Here is a 25283-nt window from a genome sequence, read left to right on the forward strand (position 1 = left end):
TTGTGCTTTGTAAATTGAAGACTACCTTAAAAGACTTTACAAAGCAAGTATCTTCTTAGTCTCCCCTTACTATTTAATTGAACTAATACTTATTTACTGATACTATGGGATATCTGTAGAAAACCTTGAAGTAGGCACAAAATACCACAAGACCAAGTTCTCAGCACAAGAAGTGTTACTTGACTGCTCAAGAGGGAGAGAAAGCAGGGTTAAGAGATAAAGACAGGAGGTAGAGGAAGAGGAAAAAGGGGAAGGAGTCAAGAGACAGGGGATAAAATGGGAAACGGAGAAAGTTAAGGGGTACTTGTCCTAGAAGAACAAACCACTGCTTCTCGATAGAAAGCAGACAGACCTGGACCTGGCAAATGCAGGTTTATAAGGGTAAAGTGGGAAATCCCAGGTTAGGTTGAGATGGTTAATTTTGATTGGACATGTTAATTAGTTGAGCCAAATGGGGCTTTTGATTGCTGAACTTCAAGAGCTGGACCTTGGTACTCAGCCTCAGGAGGAAGAAGTGGACAAATGAGGTAATAAAGCTTGGTGGCCAGGCTTGGGAATGTAATCTAATGGTTTTTAACAAATCAGAGGGAATGGGGAAAGAGCAAGGCCTGACAGAGGCACATGTTCAAGTGGGCCAGTGTCCTTTCTTGTCTTGTTATAATATACAATGGGGATGGATACATCAACTGTAAAAGGTAGTAACATTCAATACCCCATGTACTCATCATTTTCACAGTGTGATTATTTTAAGTTTACACCTTTAACAATTTTAAGATATGGTATACATTGTTAACTACAGTCACCATGTTATACAGTAGATCAATAAACTATATTCCTTTCCAAATTGCCAGTTGACCAGCATCTACCTGTTTTCACTCAATCTCCACTAAAAGTACTCAGTGGTCAGATGTGTAATTTGAATTCAGATGTAAAGTATAAAGATATTTCAAGTATTCATGCTATTGTTACAGAAAAATTCCAGTGGTGATTTTGCTCTCTATTTTTAGCTATAGCAGATTTTAGAGTCCTAACATACAGGTGAGGCCTTTAGGTGTTTATATTTTTGTGCTGGGTTTGATCTCATTAATGTCTTTCCAGATTCATCTATGTAATTAAAGCAGATAGAATTTCCTTCTCTTTGAGGTTGAATAATATTTCATGATATGTATATACATATTATACATGTTTGTACAAGTACATGGGTCAAATTTTCTTTATCCATTGATACTGTTCTTAGGTAAGCGCTCTCTCACTCTCTCTCTCTCTCTCTCTCTCTCTCTCTCTCTCACACACACACACACACACACACACACACACACACACACACACACACCCCTTCTCCTCTGAGCTGGTGAGGGCCTCTTAGGTTTCGCTCCACCCTGGTACATCAAGTATCTGTGAGACTAGGTGCATTCTCTCTCCCTGAGGTCAAAGAAGGTAGCCCTGCTAAAGAACATATTTCATGGACAGGCAATGGGTCTAGGCATAACCCTTGCTCCAGTTGTTCAGGACCCACATGAAGACAAAGATGAACATCTGCCTATGTTCAAAGAGGTCTCAGTCCAGCCCATGTATGCGCCTTGGTTTGGTGTTTTCAGTCTCTGAGACCCCCGAGGATCCAGGTTAGTTGACTCTGTTGGTCTTCCTGTGGAGTTCCTATCCCCTTCGGGGCTGCAATCTTCAGGGCTGGAATTCCAGGCTGAATTCCCTGTATTCTTCATAAGGATCCCCAAGCTTAATTCACTGTTTGCGTCTGAGCATCTGCATCTGTCTGAGTTAGCTGCTGGGTGGAATCTCTCAGAAGACAGTCATGCTAGCTAGACTCCTTTCTGTAAGCATAACAGAGTATCATTAATAATGTCAGGGATTGGCACTGGTCCATGGGATGGGTCTCAAGTTGGACTGATTATTGGTTGGCCATTTCCTTACCTAGGTCCTCCTTTTAAAATCATATTAGGGATTGGCCTGATATTCTATCCTATATTGGCTTTCAATGCTATGTTATTATTATCTTCCTGTATAGGTATAATTACCTTTATATAAGCATGCCTTCCCCAACTTAGCATAGAAGTACAAATCCGCATCTGTTTCCTTCACCTGCTTTGCTTCCTGACTCCCTATATCCTTCACTTACCTTAATATGTCAGCATGGATCTAATTCAAAACTGAAAAAGAAGCTGGGGAGAGACTACACATAGTAGAGTGTTGCCACACAAGCATGAGGACCTGAAATTAATCCCTAGAATCTGTGTAAATGTCAGGACATGGTAACACACATTTGCAATGCAGTGCTAGAGAGCCTGAGACAGTGGATCTCTGAGCCTTGATAGCTGGGTAGCCTGGTCTACTTGGTGAGTTATAGGCCAAAGGGAGACAATGTCGCAACAAAATCAGGTAGTGTGTGCTTAAGGAGCATTGGTTGAGGTTGATTGACCTCTGACCTCCACAAGTGTGGGCAAATAAGTACATGTTTATCCAACTATGCACAACACACACACACACACACACACACACACACACACACACACACACACACCATAGATGGTTAAAATCACAGAGTTGAAACTGGGAGATAACTTAGTTAAGAGTTTTGGTATCAGCTCCATTTCTTACCCTGAACTTATAGCTTCCCGTTGCTGTACCAGCTCAATAATTGGGTTTGCTGCTCATTTTACTGACACAAAATTATTGAAAGCCCAGAACTCTGTCTGGAAAGAGGCCTGGGAGACATTATAACAACCCCCTACTCACAGAAATGCCTCCATTAACAGTGAATTTACTTTTTTTACAGCACTTAAAGTTCAAAAACTCCAGGTGTGTAATGTTTAAATGCCACAATTGAAAGATACTTGAGGCGGCTAAACTTTAATGTTAGACAGTAATCACCTCTACTTCAATGCCCCCAAATGCCCCTCTGGTCCCCCCAAACTGGAGGGGTTTGCTTGTGCTAGGAAGGCTGAAAACTACCTCCTTTATCCCCACCTTATCCTTGGGAACTTTGTAGTTCCAACGGCACCACTGATTGTTTTGTTGGATTTCCACAGCTCTCCCTGTTTTCTCTGCTCCTTCAGGGAAGGAGGCTTACCTCCTCCATCCTTACCCACACAGATTCAGCAATAAATATTTATTTCCACATTATGCTGGTCCTGTGTTTGTTTTTGAGACAAGTCACCATGTAAGTGCCTGGCCAGAAACTCTGGAACTCTCTCTGCCTCTGGAACCGGGCTGGCCTTGGATTCACTGAGATCTGCCTCCTCAGAGCAATAAATGAAAGGGATGTACCACTACCATGTACCATATACCATGGCAAAATTTTCAAATTGTATGAAATTCTCTCTTTCTCCTGTCTTCCTTCTTCCTTCTTTCTCTTTCCTTCCTTCCTTCCTTCCTTCCTCCCTCCCTCCCTCCCTCCCTCCCTTCCTTCCTCCCTTCCTTCCTTCTCATTTTGAGACAAGGTCTCACATATGCAAGGCTACTGTCAAACTTCAAATGTAGCCAAGGTAGGTCATGCCTTACTGATCCTCCTGCCTTTACTTCTTGGGTGCTGAGATTATAAGCATACACCACCTCTCCGAGTTCATGTGCTGCTGAGAAACTAAACCCAGGCTTTAAGTAAGCTAGGCAAGTACTCTACCAACTGAGATAGAGGCCCAACCCAAAACATATTTTATTGATGTTTACATAGGGGCCTTTGATGCTGTGTGACACCAAATACCCAAAATCTCTCAAGTAATAGACTCCAAAAAGAAATGTCAATTAAATCCATTACTGAACCTGGATGAATATGTGAGTGAGCAAATGGCAGGTAAAACAAAGTGTTTCAAGTGTTTTTGTGTCTTTTAGGGTCTCATTTCAGTGTATAAAGTTTTCCCTTGTTACTGTAGTGTGGCAAGCCACAATCAGGACCATAAACTGCTCCACCCTGACAGTTCCACATGGTGTTACTCTATGTCTGTGGCTTCCATGGTAACGAGAGAAGACTCAACGAATGAAAAGAGTGGCAGCCAGATGTGATTGAAAACAGCTGGACAATCAGGAAAGTAGAGAGATTGTGCTTCTAGCATCTGACTGGCAACAGCCCACTTGAGCCTGTAATTCTGTGAGGATAGCACACTGGTCTTCTCTAAATCTGCTCACTGTTGAGTAGGTGAGTGTCAATGTCAGAAGTTTCCAATAGTCACTTACTATTACCTGTTTTTTTTCTTTTCTTCTTTCTTTCTTGTCTTTAATGCTGTTGATTGTGGTATTTGGTTGATTGGTTTGGTTTGGTTTTAGGTGTTTGTTTGTTTTTGTTTGTTTTAGGTAGGGTCTCCCCATGTAGCCTGGCTGGCATGGAACTTCTATGTAGACCAGGCTAGGCCAATCTCACTGAGATCTACCTGTCTCTGCCTGAGATTAAAAGTACACACCATCACACCTGGCAGTTTTATGTTCTTGATTAGATATGAGAACACTGCAGACAGGTTTGTTCCAGTGTTTAAAACTAAATAATAAATATTAATTGTAAGGAGGCAATGCAGGTGAGGGAAAGGAGGTGAAAAAGACTGAAAGGAAGAGGAAAGGAGGGAAGAGGAAAGGAGGAGAGGGGAGGAAGAGAAGGGAAGGAGTGAGGAAGTAAAGAGAAGGGAAGGAAGGAGGAGGGGAAGATACCGGGAGGGGAGGGGGAAAGGAAGGAAGGGAAGGGAAAGGAAGGGAAGGGAAGAGAGATCTAACATTTTCTTGCCGTAAGTTTTCTTGATGGATTTTGTCCTATAGTGACAGTTACTCACAATGCTAATCATAATCCAATTAACTGTCACGTGTAAAAATGACAAAATCATTTGTTCTTTTTCAATGGTCTTTGATCTGATCAATCATTCTTGCTGCTTATCAAATTGACATTAGTACACTTGACTTAAGATAGATTTAATGGAATAGATTATTGAGTTTGTTTGCATACTCATTTTATATGCTCTAGAAGCCCACAGAAGAAGGAATAGACGAAGTGTGGATGCTCCAGTTGAGATTGCTTCAGAGCTATCTGGGGTAATGTTCAGACACACACTGCTGAATCTCACCCCAGATTTCTACTTGGAATGAAACCTAAACATTGTATTCTTAACTGGTTTCCAGGTGAGTCTGAAGCTTACACTGTAAAACCACTTTTAAATTTCCTGTCTTGGTTTTGTTTTTGTTTCCTTGTGTGTGTGTGTGTGTGTGTGTGTGTGTGTGTGTGTGTGTGTGTGTGTGTGTTTACATACTCATTTTCCTAATGCATATTAGTGCATGTGGATACTAATGTATGTGTCTGCATGGGCATCTAGAGGCTAGAGGACAACAGAAGTTTTCTTCTTCTCTCATTTTCTATCTTATTTTTTGAGGCAGAGGTTCACACTGAACCTGAAGCTCACTGAGTTTGTTGAGCTGACTGGCCATGTACCCCTAAGGCTCCTTCTGCCTTTCCCTGCTCAGCACTGGCATTACAAGCACACTGCATGTGGTTTATAATAGGTGCTGGTGATCCAAACTCAGGCTTTCATGTTCATACAGCAGACACTTTACCCATTGAGCCATCTCCCCAGCCCTGTGCCTTGCAGAGCCACTGAAGGCAAGCTCGGGCTTCATGAACACCAATAGATTACACTCAGTACAACTAGAAGAATTTGTAGAGTTGAATTTGTCCAACAAGAGAAACTCTATGTTCTATGCACAGAGGAAGTCTTCTAGGGCCTTCAGAGGAGACAACCACTTCTTAGGAGTTCTAAAATAAACAATCAAGAACTGGGAAAACTGTTCAGTCAGTAAAGTGTTTATCACACACACATAAGAATATGAGTTCAAGCCTTATAACCAATGTAACAATGCATGGCAGAGCCTCTCCATAATCTCAGCATAGGAAGGAAGATGCAGATGGATTCCTGAGGCTTGCAGAAAAATTTAGATAGCTTTTCATGGGTCACAGTGAAATTTTCTCAAAAAACAAGGTAGACAGCTCCTGGGAAACAAGCCACAAGGTTGATTTCTAGCATCCACAAGAATACATGTACACATGACCTGCATACACATATGAACATGCACATACCCTAACACACACACACACACACACACACACACACACACACACACACGAAATATCAAGTGAAAAGACCTCTGAAGTTTGACATGTCTAGACTACTTCAAGATCCTCAATGAATGCATGAATGAATAAATGAATGAATGAGTGAATGAGACTCAGAAAATAAAACATGCTTCCTGTAGCCAGTTTATCCCCTGGTCCACATCCCTTTATTAACTCAAGCTTGATCTTCCTTTGTAGTTGTTGTCTTTAATGTACTTCAAAAACCAAAGCTCTGTGTTCTTTGCATGGGATGAGGGATGAGAGGGCCAGGGAGCTGAAGCAGGGTGGGAGAAAGAGAACTATGTTCGGGAGATACTTGCTTTTATCCATCCATCACATACTTCAAATAAGTGGAGGGCTTAAAAAGGTCTTTACTCTCTCTGGTATGCATTCTGACCAACAGAGAATAAAAAATTTAAATGAGAGAAAATCAATTATTGATCAGCATTCTTTCTTCATGGACACTTGCGTGCAATTATGTGATGGGACAGCGTGCTTAGATTTCAGCAGTATACATCACGCAGATGAATTTTGTCTTTGTGGAAATAAAACTATAAAGTTTCCAGATCTGTTTTAACACTTTCCCCTCAGGAAAGGGATTACACCATGAGCCAAGTTGCATCACAACAAAATCTTATCTTGAAATTGTTTCTTTTGTTTGAAGATAGCAAAACTTTTTCAAGAATACTGTGTGGGGGGGGGTGCACGCGCATGCGTGTGTGTGTGTGTGTGTGTGTGTGTGTGTGTGTGTGTGTGTGTAAACATGGGGATGTATGTGCACATGTGTGCATGGATGTGTGGAACAGTTGTCAATGTCAAGTGTCTGTGTTTAGTGCTCATCAGTTTCTGAGGCAGAGTCTCTCACCAAACTTGAAGTTCGACGACTTGACTACACTGGCTGCCCGATATGCTCCAGGGTTATCCCTGTTTCTGTACCAGCACCCCCAACCCCAGCACTGAGATGACAAGCTCTGCTCTTCTTTGTTTTCCCTATGGCTTCTGGAATGGAATTTAGGTCCTCATGCTTGTGCAGTAAGTACTTTACTGATTGAACATCTTCCCAACCATTGCTTCGCTTTTTCTTTTCATACCAAATATAGGATATTAGTAACATGTTTCAGACATTGCTGGTGTGTCGACTTTCCTTTTTGAGTCCTTCTGAACCATGTGCACAAGTGTACTCTGTTTCAGGAGAGTGGTGGTAAATGCATCCTCACAGCACCCCGGGATTGCTGTGGAGTGTCCTAGATTCTAAACAATGACAAAAAGTGCATTAACCACAAGATCGAGATGCCTAATCAATTTACAGCCACATGGAAGGGCTCAGACTGATGGGTAATAAGCAACTTGACTTTGTGACCAACAAATCATGTTAGGCCCATTCACTCGCCTCCTCTCACAGAGCAGCAGGCCTTGCATGCAGGGAGGAGGGGACAGACATAATATATTTTGACTTCAGGAAGGCTTCTGACTCTGTTCCACATGACATGGTCATCAACAAGGTGGGAAAATATGGCTTGCTGTCAGAGATGGATTAAATTGATTAGAGAGGTGGCTAATTGGGAAGAAAAGCAAAGTCACTCGTTGCCCAGATACACAAGTGCCAAGGCAATATGCTACTGATTTGCATCTGGTTAAAGACAAGGGCAAACCTATATAGCAAGGCAAACCAGAATACAGTTATACGAAGAAATTCTTGCCTGTCAATGGAATAGCTCATTACTTTTAATGGCTTTTGTCCCGAGTCTCTGGGCATTAGCAAGTATGTGAATGATGGTTCTCTATACTCCTATACACATAAAAAAGTAATCACTTTAGATTAAAGCTTTGTATTTCCAAAAATGCTGTTAAAATGCAAAAATATGACTCTGTGTAATATTTTCTATTAAGCATTAACAGTAAGTCCTTATGCAGGATAAATTTGGCAGGACTTTCAAGATGTGACAGAATGGGCACAAGAAATATAAGAGCTTGTTTTCAAGGGGAAGAAATGCAAGGATGTTAGATGACAAAGGCAGAAGCCTCAGGGACTTCTGATCATGACTTATAATCAGAGGGACCTGACTTTAATTTCCTCTCTTAATTCAGTTTCTGGAGCAAGACAACCAATACTTTGATCTAATGGAATAAGTTGGAGGATCTGTCATAGAAGTTTGGTCCAAAATATGGGGAAAGGGTTCAGCTCGTGTGTGAGTATGAAGACCTGAGTTTGATCCCCAGAACCTACATTAAAAAGTAGGGGAGGGTGGTTTGTGCTCATGATTCTGATGTTGATCGGGCCAACCTGCCCAGTCTACTCAGTGAGTGCCAATCAGTGAGAGACCCCATCTCAGAGAATAAGGTGGAGGCACCTTGAGAAATAATAGCCAAGGTAGACATGTGGCCTCCACCTGCAAGCATGCATATTTGCATGATATGTATGTATACCTGCACACACACACACACACACACACACACACACACACACACACACACACACACACAAACTAAAAGTGAAAATTAATCTTTAAAAGAATTTGGTCAAAGATTAATGACTCATTTATTCCAAGATATTTCTCAATAACAAAGTCTCTGCTAGTCACAACTTCTGCAAAAGTCAGAGCATAAAAGGAGAACACATCTGTGAGAAATATTGTCAATCCATTCTAATCTCTTCTATCTGCAACCTCACGATCTCATTCCTGACTGTGCACCCTCTTCCCTTTCTCTGGGATTTTCCCCTGGTATGATTCTACGTGATGGATTTCTCTCCTTTAATCATGAGCAAGTGATTCTAAGTAATTAAACATAGAAAAAATATTCTGCTGTTTCAGAGATTGGTTCATTCTAAGTGCCAAAGGTATTGTACACATGAACAATTTGTCTGTACTTGACAGTGAGGCAATGATGACCTTCTACTTGGTAAAGTAGAAGACACAGAAAACAAGCAGAGGAGTGACAACTGTTTTAGCCGTTCAATGAGTCACTGGGCCTGTCCCCAGGGTGCACACAGCAGTAAGTAGTCATTAAAAAAAAGAGAGAGAGAAACCAAGAAAAATCATGACTTGAAGATTCAACTGGCTCAATTTTACAAAATTCAAAAATCCAAGGAGTCGATTGTTGCATGACAAACTTTTCTTGGGTAGATACAACACGCATCTTTACTCACTTCAGAAAGGGAACCTGCAACAAGCCAAAGTAAAGACTAAACCAAAGTGCAGCTTGGTGAACCAATGAATTTTCCCTGTGGCCTATCAGGACCATGAGTGAGGGTGACTTACAAGGAGTAGCTATGACTCCAAAGAGCTGTATCACTAAAAAGTCCACCCCAATACAAGTGAAGGCTATCAAAAACTGTAAGCCTGGATCTCTTTGCACAGGGATCAGGATGCTAACTCTTCCAGAATCTCCATATAACCTGGCTGGTCATGGTCTCCTCCCCTAGTAGTTGTTTACAGCATTTTGTATTCCTGGGGAGAAGCTCAGAGAATTTGTCAAGTTTCTGCTCTCCCAAACTTGTGATCTTTTGTTTACCTCTCAGATGTCCTAAGTATTTCATCATCCCTGCCACCACCATTGACTGTCTGTTTGAATTCCAAGAAACCACCATGTAACATTAATAAACCAATTAACATCAACTACCTAGCAATCAAGCAAACCCACTAGCAATATATAACCACAAACACCCATCAAATTGAATAAAATAAGTCTAGCACTGGTGACCATGTAAAGCATCATCAACTGAAGAGCTGGAGAGATGGCTCAACATGTTGCTCTTTCAGAGAACGAGAGTTCAGTTCTCAACACACACACACACACACACACACACACACACACACACACACACAAGCTCACAGAAGCTCCCAACTACCTGTCACTCCAACTCTTTGACCTCCACAGTCAGTGTACTTCCTTATGCACTTACAAATACAGGTGTAAACACACCGACATTTAAATAATTTTTAAAAATAAAAATAAATTTTAAAAAATGCATTACTAGCTGAAGTGCAAAATAGGCAGATACTATGACTCACCAATTCACAGTCAAGTAAACAGCAAAAAGAAAATACACACTCATAGACATGTTAAGACATAGATAATATTTCCATATTAGCATATGGTATTATGTCCTAAACCAGAGCAAAGACTTGTTAGTAGCAAAATATGCTATGTTGATAAAATGCACCAAAGAAATAAAGCCTAAAGAAATTTGCATCAATTTAGACAAATTCTGTAAATGTATATTGACTGAAATAAGCATGACAGGAAATAACGCATGTATTCCATAAATCTATATTAAGTTCACAAGATGCAAAGCTAATCGGCAGTGTGAAGCAATCTAGGTGCTGCTAAAATAAGAAAGCAAAGCAGTGAGGTTATTACCATAAACCTCACTGGTTACCTCCACCACCTGGAGAGAGAGAGATTCCACTGATCCACAAGGAATGTTCTAGAAGTTTCTAGAGTGTCTTCTAGCCTTCTGTTCTCAGCCCACCTGCTAGTTTGTGGGTTTCATTTCCATAACACTGGTTGTTTTTATTTTATACATTTTCCTTGGTGTTAAATATCAAGATTAAAAACTATACAAAATAGCAACTTATGTATCTCAACCAGGACTCCTCAAACGAACTTCAAATCTCACCAGATCATTGGTGACAGTTTTCAGATAGTTTTCTCCTAAAAATCCCATCGAAATACTGGAATGATATTCATTTTCTGATTTTCTCTGTTTCTTGACTTGCAAATATTCACTGAAATGTTGACTGGAAGAATAATGGCTGTGAATATGAAGAAAATATGTTATATGCATAAAAATTTCATAAATTGAAGCATTTTTATCAATCAATACATGGAAACAATATAAAATATTAATTGACTGCTTATTGTATGACAAGCTCCATTAAAGACACTCAGTTCCAAAATAATGAAACAAATAAAAGGAAATATTTTAAACTCACTCACTGAAGTTATATTCATGCTTAAACATAAGGAATTACTTTAGCAATTACGACTTATGATTTCATATATATATATATTTTATATATATATATATATATATATATATATATAAAATAGGCCTAGAAAAGCCTAAATCCAGCATTCAAATAGCATCATACCCACTCTCTCACCATAAAGGTGCATTTTAGCCTAATTCTTTTAGAGTCCCCATTCATAAATTATAGTACATAACAGTTTGATTTATAGCCACATTCCTTCAGTGTGTACTACAAGAGGAAAGAAAAACTATCCTTCCCCTTTCTATATATATTAAGAGAAAACAGAAGAAAAATCCCAGGAAGGATCTCTGGTTGGTCACTTGAGAGTCATGATTTCATTAGAGAGCCAATGACTGCAGACAAGATAGTAGTGAACCATGACAGGTACGAGCTGGCCCTTCTACCCAGTGCTTCAGAACCACTGGTCCTAACGTCAATAGCTCTGTTCTAATGGTGTGGAGTGGTGAAAGGAGTTTTCAAAAGTATATGTTGAAATTGGAAATGAGGGGTGTGGAGAGATGGCTCAGCAGTTAATGGCAATTTCTGCTCTTGCAAAGGACCCAGGTTTGATTCCTAACACACACAAAGCAGGTCCCACCTACCTGTATTTCCAGTTCCATAGACTCTTGTGCCTTCTTGGGTCCTTGATGGACACCTGTGCTCATGTACACATTCCCACACATGGACACAGACGTAGTATTGTTTGAACAAAACCTGTTGACATTTTCTGTATTAACGCCAGCACTCTTCCCCGTCTTAGCCAAGTACAGCATCATCTTACTAATCAGTAGCCAGATATGGCACAGAGACGAACAAGCTATCATTTTGAGACAGGCATAAAAGAAAAGAGGAGAAAATAGAGCAGAAAATAAATAAGACATAGCAGGACACAAGTATAGAAACAATTATTTCAACCGAAGCATCAAGGACCATTTCAGAAGCCCCTCATCCTCAGAGCTGCTTGTCAACCCATCCCTAGAAGGATCAAGGGGAAGAACCGTTTTCAAAATCAAAAATAAAATAAACCCAAGGACCAAAAAAGAGGGCTTGTCCCTGAAGTTCTAGGTGTGCTGGATCTGTATGAGACTAGGGCCTGGACCTTCGTTCACCTAAAATCACTAAGCATGTTGGTGCACACTTATAAACACAGCCCTGGGGGAAACAGAGACAAGAGGATGCTTGTGGCTCACTAGTCAGTCAACCTGACCTGTGAGTCTCAGAGCAGTGAGAGACTCTGTCTCAGAAAAGTAAGTGGAAAGTGCCTCAGGAATGACACCAGATGTTAACCTCTGGCCTCCACAAACAAGACCACACAATGTGAATGTGTATGTGTACACACACACACACACACACACACACACACACACACACACAATCTGACAGAACATAAAGGTCATCCTGGCTTCTTAAGACAATATCACTAGAGCTAGTGATGACAAACCTGTGAGAGCTCTGACAAAGGAAGGCAATCGCAAGACTGTGTCAGGAAGCAGACTGAGCCTTAAAAGCCCTTATCTTCTTAGCCTGAATTAAAGGCTGCTTTTCTTAACCAAGCCAAAGTAGAGGACTTTATAAAAGAGTCAATAAAAGACAAGGACATGGGCAATGAAACACCTGGAGGATAGAGGAGGAAGACAGGGAGGGCCTCTGAGCTTATGCTATGTCCTCTAATCAAACTTTCAGAAGTCCCTATTTTGGGTTTATGAAGAGCTAAATGGCTCTCACACCATAAGGTCCCACTTGCTTGCTGGTTCATCCTGAGCATCTGAAGTGCCATTACTAGAATATTTCCATTGGGTTCAGGGAATTAGAATGATTGTGGTTATCTGGTTCAAATAGTGTTTCAACTTTCATTCCTTCATAATCGAGGTCTAGTTCCTGTCTGTGTTAGAGTTCTCCTCATGCATGCTCTGATAGACACTTCCAAGATTAATGACATTGCTATGATGAAAATTTCGAGTGCCCACATTCTGACATTAGCTGTGGGACCGTGAAAGACAGCCTGATTCCTGGTTGAACTAAGGTTAGAAACCCTGGTGACCCTGAAGGAACAGTAGGCACTTCACCTGATTCCCAGGCATCAGGTCCCTGTCACTAGCCAAAGCCCTCCATAGACTTGTGGCCATCAGTCACATAAGGGAAACACCCCAAGCCCCTCCACAGGTAAAGGATGTAACCTGTGGTCAAGGGCTCAAGACAGATCTCCATTTTAATGAGGTACCTAAAGGCCTGGAAGCTTAGTCAATAAGCTTCCTTTCCCAGACACTACTCCCTGCAAAAGGTATTTAATCTCAGACCCACCATGAGAAAGGGGGTACAATTTCATCCACTTTCTGCCATGACAATAAATGTCTTAAAACCATGAACTGACCTTCACTTATAGAGCTGTTGTCTAATCTCCTGTAGAAGGCCTTTCTATGCTCCCAGCCACAATTACCACCAAGCCAAGCTCAAGCTCACTCCCAAGCCCAAGCCCACCTCCAACAAGGCAAGGATTCTGCCTGTGGGGCCAGATCTACATCTTTTCCCCCTTGGCCCGGGGCTTGATATAGCCTGCAGGCCCCCAGTCCATTCTCAGCCTTTCTGAGGCAACCAACAGTGCCTGGTATCCAAGAGCCTAAGAACCTGATGGCCCCAGTCTCCTTGCAGTCCCAGGGAGCCCCCAGCCAGCTCTGGCTGTGTCCAGCACCCATCCTGCCTCTCACAGCAGAGCTAGCCCTGTAGCAGAGCAGACGCTGGACCTCACTAACCCTACAGTTAGCCCTCCAAGGACAGCCCCAGGGTGTTGGACTCCCGAGACAGCCTTCCTTCCCTTTGGACCTGTGACTTCTCTAGCCACTGCCAACCAATTCACAGATTCTTTCTGGGGCTAAGGAGTTGACTCAGTCAGTAAAGTGATGATCTGGGTTCAATACCCAGACCCATGTAGAAGTTAGGTGTGAAAAATACATACAAGTAACAGTTTATGGATTGAACAGATTATATTTAGGTATATGTGCAGACACAAACACGTATAAGCACGTAATAACAAAAAGAGACCATGAACTTGAAGGAGAAAGGGAGGGGTATATGAAAGTGTTTAGAGGTAGGAAAGGGAAGGGAGAAATGTAATTAAAATACAATCTAAAAGTTGAACACAAAATAGAAAGTCAGGTGTGGGCACACATCTATAACCCCACCACATAACTCTTTGGGTTATGAGACTGTTTTTATCACTCATATTTCTTAACCTCCTCACAATTTCTTAGACAATAAAATGCTTTCTATAGTGGTTTCATTAATGATTAACTGATCACATTATCAATAAATAACCCTATCCTTACCTGCATAGCTTATGGAATGATGTAACTGGGGAAATAGAGGAAAAAGATACTGCAAACACACACACAGAAAAGCTGGGATCAGGTGGGCCACATTGTCTTAGTCAGGGTTCTCTACAGGTACAGAACTGATAGAAAATATGCATACATACATACATACATACATACATACATACATACATACACACATATTTATGTATGTGATATATACACATATTTGTATGTAAATATACACCTAATGTATATATACCTATATCTATATGTATATATGTATATGTATGCATACATACACACACATGCACACACACACACACACACACACACACACACATTTATATTATTAGACAGGCCGTGGTCCAGCTAGTCCAACAATGGCTGTCTACCAATGGAAAGTTCAATAATTCAATAGTTCTTTAGTCCACAAGGCTGGATGTTTATGTTGGTCGTCAGTATATGCTGGATCCCAAAGAAATAGGCTCTAATGTCAGTGAAGGAATTGACTTGCTGGTGAGAGCAATGGCCAGCAGGCAGAGAGTTTCCTTCCTATACAGTTTGTCACCAGAAGGTATGACCCAGATCAAAGGTAAATCTTCCCATCTCAAAAGATTCAGATTAAAAGTGTGTCTTCAACTGGAAGAGCTTGAAGGGGCTCGAGACCCCATATGTACAACAATGTCAAGCAACCAGAGCTTCCAGGGACTAAGCCACTACCTAAAGACTATACATGGACTGACCCTGGACTCTGACCCCATAGGTAGCAATGAATATCCTAGTAAGAGCACCAGTGGAAGGGGAAGCCCTGGGTCCTGCTAAGACTGAACCCCCAGTGAACATGATTGTTGGGGGGAGGGCGACAAGTGGGGGAGGATGGTGAGGGGAACACCCATAAAGAAGGGGAGAGGGGAAGGGGATGTTTGCCCGGAAACCAGGAAAGGGAATAACACTCGAAATGTATATAAGAAATACTCAAGTTAATATTAAAAAAAAGTGTGTCTTCAAATGATTTGGTTAAGAAAAATGTCCTCCACGGGTGCACCCAGATACTTGAGTTTTGGTTGATTCTAGATACAGTCAAGTTGACAATCAAGAGTAGATATCACACATCTCTCTGATGTATATGCCCCAGCAGCATCCCAGAAACTCAGAACATTTATTACATACAGTAGCAATGACGCGGAGGCATGTCAGTTTACCTGAGAAGGTCATCTCTGTAAGGAGTAGTCTCAGTTCGGAGGATGACGCTTCGGTTCTTACTTCCTGAACACATGGTTACAGTTAAAGGTCAAACATTCATCAACATCCACAGTCATAGCAGAGTAAGACTTTGCCATTCTTCAGAACATAACCCATAGGAATGGCAAGGCCTTCCATGGCATTGGGGCTCTTGACATGGCCATGTATGTTCACGCCAACAGTATACATTCTCTCAGGACAGCACCTCATAATTCCATCACCATCTTTCTAATAGCTGTTACATGGGGGAAAAGATCCGTCACAAATCCGGCAATCCATAGCTATGCATGAAAATAATTTGGAATGGTAAAAGGGTCAGATTCCTCTAAATTCAAAAATTGGTTTGCCCTTTAAATTCACCAAGCTTTGTCTCCTATGTATGAATGGGGCATGATACCTTTGTTAGGTTACTGTAGGAATTAAGTAAAGCATGTTTATAATCACAATGAGCTTGCATGTTTAAAAAAATAAAAAAGTGTGTGTGTGCATGGTGTGCATGTGTATGTGTGTGTGTTTGTTTATGTGTCTTGTGTGTGTGTTTGTATGAGAAGGAGTTGTTTCAACGTATGGTTTTAAATGATGACTAATATTGATTAGAATAAGGTCATGGAGACAAACTACTGGCCATGCTTGTGAAGAAGGGTCTAGATTAAGTTAATTAATGTTGGAAGACCATCCTAAAAGTGGTAAGCACCACTCCAGCCATGGACTCCAGTCTGTGATTGGGAAATAAACAAACACAGAAGAAAGTGATCTGAGAACCAGCATCATATCTCTGCTTCCTAACCAAGGATGAACTGTACCGGCAGCCTCCTACTCCTATAGCAATAACATCCCTGCCGTGATTATGATTGGTGGTACCTTGAATTATGATCCAAGATAAGCCCTTCCTTCCTTCCTTAAGGTACTTTTGTCAGGTGTTCTTATGATAATGAGCAAAGCAACTAATTCAGTTGGATGGGGACTATCTGCTTCATATGTTGTAGGCTGGACCTCAGCCACCAATCTCTGCTCATGTCTACAGATTGTATCTTCAGGGTTTGTTGTTAGTTCAGTAAGCTCTTTGCTAGGCTTTTGCCCTACAGATCCCATAAAAAATTTTAAAAAGCTACTGTAGGTCTGTCTATAGCCCTGCCTGTCATGGCTAATGACTGCTTTGTGGAGGATTGTTGCCCAGAGAAAATGCAGGAATCCCTGTTTCAGCCAGGAAATTGCTTGGCAAGACCCTATCTCTTAGCCTCCAAAAATTTAGGATTCGTACAGTCTCCCCAGCTTCTTCCTTTCCCCCAACAGGAATTTTTTTTATGTTTGAAAAATCCTAATAGCTCCCAAAGCCCATTTCTCTCAAATGATCTAACCTTGAGTTTTCTGATTCCCCTGATGCTCTTATCATTAAAAAGAACCCTAATGTTAGGAAAACATTTTATTTCATCATTCTACTTGGTCTTGTTCTTGAGGTTGATTGGGCTGGAGTGAGAGCAACTGTGATGCAGATAGCAGGAAAGTGCAGGAGAGCACTTGGCAAAACTCTGCAAGCATCCTGGGGCATCCTGCTGTTGTTTCTGCAGCAGGTAGGACAGTGCACTTCTGATCTCTAATCCTTTTCTGGCTCTCACTACTTTTCTATTCCTTGAGAAGAATACCCAAGACTATGTACCTGATTTTTATAAGACTTAATCCAAATAAAAATGAAGGGCTGCTGGGGTTCAGACTTGGTTGGTAGAGTGCTTGCTAAGCACACATGAATCCCTGAGTTCAATCCCAGACACACATCAACTGGGCCTGGCAGCATGCGTCTCTCATCCTAACACTTGAGAGGTTGTCAGAAAGATCAGGAGTTAAAGGTCCTCCTTCGTTACATACAGAGTTTAAAGTCAGCCTGGGCTATATGAGCCTGTCTCAAAGGTTTGTTTGTTTGTCTGTTTGTTTGTTTTTAATAAAAATTAGGAAAACAGCATTTATAGGAAAGAAACATGGTCTGTGGACAGAGTTATCCTTCCAAGTACTTGTCTTCCTTCCATTTTCCTATATTCTCGTTCCTCTTGATTCATCTCAGAAAGGCATTTGTTTTCTTTGTCTTATACATAAGTACATATACACCATCCTTAAATATATTGGAGCCCTTTTGTTACCTCTTTTCTTGCAAACCACACACTTTAGTCATTGAGCACATACCCATATCCAAGTTTATGGTATTAGTGGTTGAATATACTTGAGGATATTGCTTTTTGAATCTGGATGGGGGCATCATGTCTTTGTATGTATATGAGTTTGTGTGTGTGTGTGTGTGTGTGTGTGTGTGTGTGTGTGTGTGTATGCATGAGCATGTGTGCATCCATCCCTCTGACGATTTGTCTATTTGTCTGTCTCACATGTCTATACTGACTTGAAACTCACTGTGCAACTACCAGTGATCTTTAACTTCTGCTCTTCCTGCCTCCTCTCTGCTTCGTGAGTGCTGCGAATACAGGTGAGAGCGGCCATGGAACTTCATGCATACTAGGAAAGCACTCTGAACAACTAACCACACTTCCAGCCATAGTCTTCAAACACCAAATATTGGCCAACATGTTAGGAAAAGGAATATAGTAAACACGCTCAATGCAATGGAAGATACTGCCTATGCCTATGCCTGTGAGGGATTTTCTTGCATATACATTTAATTTTACATGTTCATGGGCTTTGCTGTAGTATTTCAACATATGTATACGATGTCAATCAAAATGATTGACATGTTCACTACCTTAAATAAGTATAATTTCTTTTTGTTTGTGTCTTAGCTAATATTCTATTGTTTAGATAAGCACCATGATCAAAAGTAACTTGGGGAAGAAAGAGTTTGTTTTATCTTACAGCTTATAGCCATCATCCAGGAAAGTCATCACAGAAATTCAAGGCAAGAATTTGGAAGCAGGAATTGATGCAGAGGCCATGGAAGAGTGCAGCTCATTGGATTGCCCACCCTATTTTCTTATAGCACTCAGGACCACTTACCTAGAGGCAGCACTACCCACAATGGGATGGGCTCTCCCATATCAATTACTAATAAAGGAAATGCACCACAGGCTTGTCCACAGGCCAATCTGGTGGGGGCATTTTCTCAATTGAGGGTCCCTCTTCCAATGATGTTAGCTTTCATCTAGAAGACATAAAACTAGACAACAAAGTTGGAAACATTCAAAAGTATCTCCAATGACTACAAATACATAATTAATAAACATAAGCAAAAGTTTGTATTTTGAGATGGAAAGTGTTTATTAGGATCTTAACTGGACCTAATAAAATATGCATATATTTTATGTCGTTTTTAAGGTGTTAATGTTTCATAGATGCACATCACACACACATACACACACACACACACACACACCCACATACATATACACAGTGAAAATTTAAGTCAATTATTGCAAACATTTCAAACCCTTTATCTTCCCAAAGGGAAATACAGCTGTATACATGAGGTAGACTTAGATTCACTTTCTTAGATACGTAAATGCTCCATTATTTCAAAAATAAAAGTTTAATGAAAAAGTTCTAGCACCACAATCTGGGGAGATGGTCCAGCTGATAAAGTGCTGTGCTTAAGGACTCAAGTCCCTTCCTCAGACCCCACCAAACAAAAAAAAAAGTGAGACATGGTGTCAATGACTTGCAGTCTTAGGGCTGAGGAGGCAGAAACAAGCAGATTCCGGATCTTATTGGCTTGGCTGAATATATGAATTCCAGGTAGAGGTAAAAGATCATACCTCCAAAAATAAGTTGCTGATAGCCAAGGTTGACTTCTGACCTCCACAGATATATGCATACACATATAACTGCACACATATGAACATGTATGCACATTCACATGCACATGTAAAAAAAAGAAGGCACACAAAAGAAGGCACACAAAAAAAATGCTTTAAAGGCATCAAAGGAAGCTAGAGATAAATAACGAATAAAAATAGTGTCAGCCCTCAGACTGTGGATGTGAAAGATGAAAGATGGACCCAGATGACAGTGACTTTGTCAGTGACAGCCCTGTGATGACTCTATTTAATCTGCTTAGTAGGCAATGAGACTGTGCTCCAAAAACTGGGTCTCTTGGCAACAGGGACCTGACAGTACTTTTCCTCTCCAGCTTATTGGGTCAATGCCTCTTGCTGGGAAGCCAAGAGTGGCAGCAATGGAGCTGATGCCCAGTGCAAATGCCAGCCAGTCCACCAAGGCCAACATTAAGGGCATCCCAGCACAACGGGAGCTCCAAGGCTGTGTCTTGCACTTGGCAAAATTGCATGTGTCAACACTACAGGGGACTGCTGAACTCCAAGCCCATACAGATTTTAATTTGCACCAGTTGTTTTATTAAGCTCATCATATCCAACTTATGAGAACAGACCCATAGGGTGTCCAGCCTTCCATCTCGCAGTACCTTCTGCACATATCATCACTTTTTCCCCCTTTATCTGTATCTAGGACAGAAGTCTCTGGGTATAGTGTTTTCCAAAATATAATGGGTTTCTGGTCAAGCTGACTATGAGGTGGCCTCATGACATGCCACATCTTTAGCAAGTTCCGAGGTGACCTCAATACTGTTGATCTCCGCAGTCCACTCTTAGTAAAAAAAAAAAAAAAGTTTAATTAAATACATGTATAAAATGTCTGAAAACTCAGCTTATCTATCCATATAACATTGCAAAACATACCTTAAACAGTGTGTAAATATAGCTCAGGTTCAACCTGGGACATCCTACAAGACTACCTATTCAAGTCAATGATTAGCATGGTTGTCAGTCAAGACTAATTGATCATCTTTTCTGTTCCCACTATGTGGGATGAAGACAATTACTAGTTATTGCTTCAGCCTTTGTTGGATTTATTTTTGACTCACTGAGAGGCAGGAAGATACTCAAAAATGTACCATGAACTACTAGGAATGCTTTGTCTATAAATAGAGTACTCAACTAGGCGCAGCCCTCTGTAACTGCACTGGATCCTTATTCCTTTTTGCTTGTTGATATGATACTAAGTTCCAGGGCAAGCCTTGAGTAAAATTCACCATGCAGTAAATCACAGCCATTCTTTCTACATTAGTTCCTCTTATGGATGCTTAGCTAAAGAAAATACACCTAGTTGATAAGCCATGGCAATACAGATACTTAGTTTATATACGTCATTTGGCGCGTTAACGCTGCACACTTCAGGTGTCTTTGAAAACCACTTTCAGATATTCAATTTTTTTCCTTTCAAGAGTAAAATCAAGTGACGTCCAAGTTGCAAGGACACCCAACTAATGGTATTCAGTGTATAGGTCGGTTTTTATTCTGTTTTGTTTTTCTTTCCTTATCTTAGTAAACAATGGGTACTTACTCTTTGTAATTTAGAAATTTTTATGAGAAAATTCCTTCAATTTTAGTCCAAGAGAAACAATCCTACAAGCTGAACACTTGGGTCAGAAGTCCTGCTAGAGGAGAGCAGATTGTAGTTGAAATTTCTCTCTCCCATCATGGACAATTAAGTAAAACAATCAGTGTAATCTTCAGTGAAAAGCTAACTAGAAGGCTGGCAAGATGGCTCAGTGAGCAAAGGAGCCTGTGACCAAGCAAGGTAGCCTGATTTGATCCCTGGGACCCAGAGGGTGTAAGGAGAGAATTAACTCCTTCAAGTTGTTCTCTGACCTCCACACATGTGCCATGGATCTTGGAAGGGACCTGGGAGTATCCTGGCTACCTCTGCACAGTATCTCCCCACATCTTCTTCCTTCAAGAATCCTCTCCTTTCTCCTGTGGGACTGCAATGTCACTGATAAACAGGGACACAATGGCTGTAAATGTAAATACTGGATGCTATCACAATGTCAACCAATTTTCACATTCACCGCAACTATATGAAATTAACCCTGCAGATTTTGTTTGCTTAAGTAATTAGCTTAGTTTCTGTTTGGTTTGGTTTCAGTGAAAGAATAAGAGAACTGATGAAGTACATTTTAGTGTTCACCAGAAAAACAAAAACAAAACAAAACCAGACAATCCATGAAAGGCTAATAAGATTCGAAACTGAAATAGGAGATTGTTTTAGTATCATTTAGCATTAAAATGCTACAACTGAGTTTACTTCTTATAAATTTAGATGGACAGATTCAACGAAAAGAAAGGAAGAAAAATCTGAGAAACCACCAATCAGATTTGTCTGGATTTAATAAGCTTCAGCTGTGGCATTTCTAATGAGCAGGAAAGAGAATGGATAGTTACAAATAAAGACAATTTTGTTCACTAATTAGAAAAACAGAAGGAAATCTCAGTTCACTTCCTACTCCAGATGGATAAAAATTTAAGTACAAACAACATAAATATACAAGAAACTACAATGATTTTTTTATCAAAACTAAGGAGAAAAAGAAAGGAGAAATAAAAAGGAAAGGAAAGAAGGAAGGGAGGGAGGGAGGGAGGGAGACAACCAATCTAAATGCAGAGTTATGGAGTCCCAATTGATATACCTACATCCAGTGTACTTAAGGCTTGGGATCATTGCAGAAGAGGGGGCAGGAAAACTGTAAGAGCCAGAGAATGTGGGGGTTTTGTGGGACTTTGTCTCCTACATAGTGATGTCAGAATCTATAGCAGTAATGTCTCACTAACAGGAGCTGAACATGAACCTACCAAACTGGATGGGGAAAATCCTACAGGCCTCAACTCTACACAAGTAGCTACAGGCAACTGAATAAAGCTGGGAGCAGGGTGGGTCGTTTTGTCTAGTGAAGAATGAACCAGTTGGTTGTGCACTGCCAAATGGTCAGTATAGACTCAGCGGGTTATATTTGGGAATATATATATATGCCTGTGTGCATGCAGGAATAATTAATGAAAGAAGAAGCCATGAGTTTGAAGGACAGGGAGGGGTTTCTGGGAGAGTCAGAAGAGGGGAAAGATAAGGAAGCTATGTCGTGATTAAATTACAATCTCAAAAATAAGCAGCATTTTTAATTGAAAAAGAAATTAATTTTACTAAATTAATTTAAAATATCTGAACATTAAAAGATAAAAGCATATGAGTGATGCTGGAGGATGCCTTTAATCCTAGCACTCAGGCTTGTGAAGCAGGTGGATGGCTGCGAATGTGAGCAGAGTCTGCAACAAGCGAGCCAAGAGATGGGTGGTCTCTGTATGGGGCTACCCATAGAGGCAGGGAGACCGCTGCAGACCGAGAGTGGCCGGAGCTACAGTGCTACGTAACACAACAGATCTCTGAGTTAGAGGCCAGCCTGGTCAACAGAACAAGTTCCAGGACAGCTAGGGTTACATAGAGAAAACCGGTCTCAAAATAAATAAATAAATAAAAAGTCAAAACAACCCTGGCAGCCATTTTTGAAAAGAGTAGATCGGGTGCTTGTAAAATATTGAGCAAAGGTTTAATTTCCTCAGTATCTGCATTTCTTCAAAAATCAATAAAATAAGCATTAAAACTCCAATAAAAGTAAAATAGACCTTAATCATAAGACAAAAAAGCAGAAATTTAAATGTGTAATAAATATTCCATCTCTGTAATAAGCCAATGAAAAATGTAAAGGAAAATTATCATTCTCTATGTATTAACAAAATTTTAATTTTAAATTACATCTATTTATTTTGTGCATGGGTAAGGTTACATGTATACTACAGCATTCATGGGGAAAACAGAACAACTTGCAGGAGCCAATTCTCAGTTTCCACCATGTGGGTCCATATGTCAAGCTCAGATAGCCAGGCATGGTGGCAAGAGGTGGCATCTTCTTGACTTAGCATTTAATTTTAAAACTAAGATTTTTAAGAAAAATTACTCAGTATTAGGGAGGATGAAACAATTAAGTACCTAGGAATGTTGTGGAATCTTGCTATGTAATTCAGAAAGGTTTGAAACTCTCTTTGTAGTCCAGGCAGGCCTGTTTCACATGATCCTCCTGCCTCAGATTTCTGAGTGTTGGAATTATAAGAAAGCATCTTCGTCCTTGATCCTAACAACCTTCATAGTTTGAGAGCAGGAACACCTTTCCTGTCAATCAAAATTGTAATGTATTATTAAAAGTTTTAAGAACTCATACATTCTAAAGCAGTGACACTTTTAAAATTTGTCTTCATTGAGATGGGAAGATGGTTTACTGGCTAAGAGCACATACTGTTCTTGGAGAAGATTGGAGTTCAGATTCTAGAACTTACAACTACCTGCAATTCTGAACCTAGAACTGCGTGGAGCTCCAGCTCTGGAGACTGTAATGCCCCCTTCTGGCCTTCATAAACACTGCACGCATGTGGCACACACAGGCACATGCAAACACACACATAACACACCACAGACACAATTTTTAAAATAAAATAAAATATTTTAAAGACTTATTCTTGACAATCAAAAGCTCTGACCTTCGAATGACTGGGACAGAGCATGACCTCTTTCCATTAGCAGAAGGAACGATGTTCTCTCGTGAAGTTTTAAAAAAGAAAACCAAAAACACCATTGCTGAAACTTCCATTATCCAAATCTCCTTCATTAAAACTTGTACCTCCTGCTCAGCCATAGGCGAGACATCTATATTAGAGAGAGAGAACACTGCAGGAGAAGGCTTAGGAAGAATGTACGAGGCAGTGGATATGAAAGACTAAATGTTACCACTGACATGCCATGGCTATCGTGTGAACACATGGCAGCTATGGGAATCTTCAAAAGATGAAATCAGCTAAAGTTTTCAGAATGGAGTGGGGAGGAGCTTGTAACCCTCCATCACATGAAGGAGTTATGAGATGGAGTTATGAGTAGCTAACTGCCCTGTAGTCCATAACACTGCCAAACTGTAAAACTCTGAGGTCCCTGTTCCCAGTGTGAAACACATCCTTGGTGCGAGGTCGACAATGGAAGAGAATTCAAGATTTGTCAGAACTCACAAAAGCCACAAGTATTTTTTTTCTTCTCCATTCTTTAACTATGATGTTTTGGCACACAGCCTCCTGTCTCCTACATTTCTTCTGCAATAGGGCTCTCTTACACTGACAGGTACCATTGTACTATAGCAAGAGAAGGTACCTAGTAGAAAGAGGACTCAAGGAATAGACAAGGCGGGGAATGGGTATCTGTCCCCTTTACCTCCTGTTCACACAAGGAAGCCTTTTATTCTTCAGTCTTCTGACATTAAGTCAGACACTTGACCACATTTTAAGATTTATAAGTAGCTTTTCTCAAAGGCTGGTAAGGATAGTAGGTAAGTGTGTGTTGCAGAAGCCCAAAGACCTGAGTTTCACACTCAGTACCCATTGGCATTTGTTTGTTTCTTCATTTTTTTTTAATGAAAATGATATTGCTGTGATCCAAGAGTGGGCAGGTGTAGACAGTAGGATCCTTGGGACTTGCAGGCCAACCAGCCTAGCCAAATCAGTGAGAAATCACTGAAATCCTGAGTCCATGAGTCTTTTTCTCAAAAAATAAGGTGGAGAGCTACTGAGAAAGACAGCTGACCTCTGGCCTCCACATGCTTTTGTACAAGTGAATGCGTGCGCGCGCACACACACACACACACACACACACACACACACACACACACACACTCTAGCTTTTCTCTTTCCTGTCTTCTCCCTATATAATTTCCTCTGGGAGTTTCTTTTCCTCCTTCCTCTCTCTCATTCTCTCCCCATCTTATATCATGTCATCAGG

The 25283-nt window shown here is 40.7% G+C and overlaps 1 long non-coding RNA gene across 2 annotated transcripts; it reads right to left on the bottom strand.

Moving 5' to 3' along the window:
* On the bottom strand, positions 1-23774 carry LOC120096236 (uncharacterized). 2 transcript variants are annotated; one of them, XR_005492419.2, is made up of 7 exons: positions 23457-23774; positions 20041-20222; positions 18621-18780; positions 15587-15650; positions 11676-11890; positions 10719-10854; positions 1-1829 (listed from the first exon to the last, which is right to left on the bottom strand). It is a non-coding gene; the product is annotated as an uncharacterized LOC120096236 (long non-coding RNA). The 2 variants fall into 2 exon arrangements; XR_005492418.2 differs by having other exon boundaries at positions 15587-15861; positions 23457-23750.
* Positions 23775-25283: the final 1509 nt, after the last annotated feature.

The sequence above is a fragment of the Rattus norvegicus genome, chromosome 13 (assembly GCF_036323735.1).
Source record: "Rattus norvegicus strain BN/NHsdMcwi chromosome 13, GRCr8, whole genome shotgun sequence".
Lineage (NCBI taxonomy): Eukaryota > Metazoa > Chordata > Mammalia > Rodentia > Muridae > Rattus > Rattus norvegicus.